At 33.5% G+C, this 3,912-nt stretch overlaps 1 pseudogene; it reads right to left on the reverse strand.

Moving 5' to 3' along the window:
- Positions 1-435: 435 nt before the first annotated feature.
- On the reverse strand, positions 436-1,056 carry LOC114495052 (annotated as a pseudogene).
- Positions 1,057-3,912: the final 2,856 nt, after the last annotated feature.

Below are 3,912 nucleotides of genomic sequence, written 5' to 3' on the forward strand. Positions count from 1 at the left end.
TTATGGAATGTCTTAAGTATTACATGGGAAAAACAATTGTTTTTCCCCTGAGGAATGATAGATCCCCAAAATAAATTTTCTGTAGAAATTGATAATATGTGAAAAGCTTTTGCAATTTCATTCTGTTAGGAAAGTGCAAGATCAGCAAAAGATACAAACAACAACAACAATAATAGGAAACTACACAGGGAAGGTGGATGTTGATGAATTTTCTTTTCTACTGATATGAATGAGTTTATTTTCATGGTCCTTGACATTTGCTGAACTGTGGGGTGAGGCTCTTTCGGTATGGCTCCGTGGTGCCTTGTATCTCTCTGCCTCCTAAATCCCTGTTACCACGTCCAAAGGGCTCAGCTTCCAGAGAAGCTGAAGGTGTGTTTCCAAGGCTATGTTCCCAGAAAGAGTGAGAGAGATTTGTAACCTGGGTTGATGATGTCAAATCCTCACATTTATCTCTTGGGCCATCCTTTCTGGCATCAGAGAACACTTGCTAATGAGACCAGTGCCATCGTGTGCAGTTTCTGTACTTTGAATTCCCTCACGTCAAAGATATTGTTCTTGGTCTTGTTTTTGTTCTAAAGGCTCTTTGGGTTCTTTTCCTCTCTGGACATGGAATCCAGATCTTCAATTTTGAAACTGTATTTGGACTCTTGACTCTGGAAACCCAATTTCCTTAGCAAGTTGCACTCTGAAATCAATCCCAGAATAAAGGTTGTTCTCATACAATGAGATACGGGTGTGTAGAAGAAAGTGCACCTGGTACAACACTAACTTCTCTACTTTACAAGGTGATCTTTATCTTGGCTTGCTTATAAGTCCTCCTCAGGTTCTGGTCTTTTCAGGGTTTGGTGCCTAGCTCTTTGATTCTAAAACCAAATCTGTTTTCTAGGCTCTGTAGTGTTGATTTCTAAAGCAAGCTTTTGGTTGGTAGAATAACTTGGGTAAGGTTTTTGGTTAATGCCTTGATGAGGATTTTTCATTGATCTTCTGTGAATTGGAGCAGCTGTGTCTATGATTCATTGCTGTGGTCTTGTTTGGAGAGTTGTCTTAAGCCATGTTGGAAGAGAGTCTCCTGGAATCTCAGCCTTCCGATGAAGAATTTTCAGTGTGTCAGGAGTGGCCAAGAAAATTGATGAGACTAGTAAACTCTTGTGAAAAACAGAAAGAAGATTAAACCTAAGATTTACAAATTTGTGAACAAAGAAATTTACAGTAGTATGGCCTAAAATAAACTTATTGAATAAGAAGAAAGTTCCATCATGAGGGAAAATACATTTTATTTATACATTTTCATTTGTTAGTTTTGACAAATAAATAAATATAGCTGCCATCCATAGACAAATGAACCTAAATATCTTAGAGATCATGTTGGCAGAGATGAGGCTGAAGGTAAAGGATAATATTTTGAAAGCAGTGAGTAGAGAAAAAAAGCAGAAGTTCAAAGTTCAAGTCAGTGAAGGACATGCAGACTGTATGAGCAGAGGGGGAATTCTAAAGTACACTCTATTTAATGACAAAGAAGGAACATAGTTAACAATGAAGGAGAAATTGGTCATCATTAAATATGCAGAGTAAGAGGAGGAATTAAATAAAGTTTTTCAGCGTATTTATGAAAAGGAAGAGATTTCAAAGTCCCTTATACATTTATAAAGTGATTTATAATTCCCTATTATAATATTTGTCACTTTTTATATCTCTCTGTGTAATATGGAGGTAAATTATATATTATAAAGTCTTATCAAAACCCCTTACCCTCATCACATATATGTGTATGTTTATACTGTTACATGCATACATAAGTGATGGTAATAGAGAAAACATTTTAGCATAAATATAGGCTAAGTGTAAGCTCTTCCAGCAAGAAATGGTGGCTTTTCCTCTTTTTAATTATGAATTTATGGACAAATAACCTCTCTGTCTCTCATATCCATGATCAAATATCACCCAGAGAGTAAGAATAAGATTTTACCTGACTCACAGTATTATCGTGAGCACTGAATGAGCTAACTGGTGTAAAGTAGATAGCAGGGTTTGTCATGCATAGTAATTTTGTAGTAAAAAAATCTTTTCCTGTGTTTGTGCATGTGTTTAAATTATATGTAATGGATTATATACTTTTCAATACATTTTTAATTTATCCCCAATGTGTTGAAATTGTAATTTCCTCAAAATGTCAGCTTTCATATATTTACCTCTGACAAGGTTTGGACAGTGGAAAATGGGTGTCTGCACTGTCACTGGTTAGTGAGCTAGTTTTGGCTTCTCTTGCTCAATTGTTTCTTCAAGTGACAGGGTTCCCACAATAAACAGTGCAAACATTCCAACTAAGTAGTAGTTTAATACACAAAGGGATACAGTTTCACAGTAGTAATCTTCCTGAATTGTCCTAGAATGATAGGGCACATGTTGCTTTTACACCCTGAAGCAAACACTCTTTTTTGGATAGGTGAGAAATTATTGTTTATCCATAAATTTTAATAACATTTCAGTAATCTTAGTTAAAATTTCTATACTAATATTCTTCACAGCTGTTAACAATGTTATTTTCAATAGAAATCACTTATGAAGTACAATTAAAACTAATAACCTATATTCTTAGAATGAAGGTTAACCAAGAAAAATGATCCTAAACTACTTGTAACTTCAAATGTTACCTTGTTTCTTGGGTGTAACACTTGCAGCCTAGTTACATATTATGTTTATTTGTTGTATTTTTCCTAGTCTGTAAATGTTTCTGCAGTTCATTCATGAGAAGTAGGTCAGGAGAAAAATATTACTATCTTCAGGTTTAGTTTCTCCTATAACATTATCTCTTTCTGCAAATGCCATTACTGGCAGAACCAGAAAAGCCCACACTTCAGATTTTCTCTTTTCTCTACACCAAATTTTATTTTAGGTCATCATTTTTAAGTAGTTCTATTTTAATGGGTTATTGGGTTAAAAATAGTCAAATGTTTTGTTCCAATTGCATTCATATATATGATTATACAGCTGTTTTAAAAGCACACATAAATGTTATCTCACAGGGCTGAGAACTTCTTATGGGCAAGCACTTGATGTCTTTTGCTGCCATTACTCCAGAGAGCCTGTCACTGCAGGCAATTTTTGGCTGGGATTGAATACATATTTTTAACAAAGCAAACCTTCCCTTAAATGCTTCTATAATAATAGAAAATAAACAGCAAATAGCATGTATACTCTTTGAAGTATAGAAGTTGCTTGAAGTTTGTAACTGTCATTGTTTCAGTCCAGGACACTATTTTCTATGCTGGTTTTAATGAGACTGCTGGCATAGAAAAATGACTTGGGTCTCATTTTGTGTTCTGTATCCAGAAATAGTTTACTGGTAACGGTGAGGGATAACTTACTGATGATATGATTTAAATTCAAATAAAGAACTTAAAAATGAATGCTCTTCTGTTGCATTGCCCTTAGCTAATATTGGTATGCTAATCCTAAATATGCATTATATAGTCAAAAGCTTAAATGATTAGCAATAGTGGCATGTTTTTCCCCTGAATTATTTTTTGCAATAATTTAAAATGTGGCAAAGTAAGTTTCTCTCTATATTTTTAACTTCAGCTAATGTACCCAATAGCAATATAAGAAGCAGAGATGTTTGAAAAGATTCAGAAAAGCAGTTAAAAACCACTTTCAGAGTTCTACACATGGAATCAAATATGTGAATTTGAAAATTAAAGTTATTGGATGAAGACAATCATTTAAATATCATTTAGAGTTAGAATTCATAGAATTCATTAATATCTTTAATATATCTATTTTTGAAATATAATGTACTTTACCTAAAATGAAGTAAAAAAATCATGGAAAGGAATGACATTTTTAAATAAACCAAATACTTGTTTATTGTTATTAAAATTAATCCTAATAAGAAAGAACAGCTTAACACCA

Source organism: Phyllostomus discolor, chromosome 4 (genome assembly GCF_004126475.2).
Source record: "Phyllostomus discolor isolate MPI-MPIP mPhyDis1 chromosome 4, mPhyDis1.pri.v3, whole genome shotgun sequence".
NCBI classification, from domain to species: Eukaryota; Metazoa; Chordata; class Mammalia; order Chiroptera; family Phyllostomidae; genus Phyllostomus; species Phyllostomus discolor.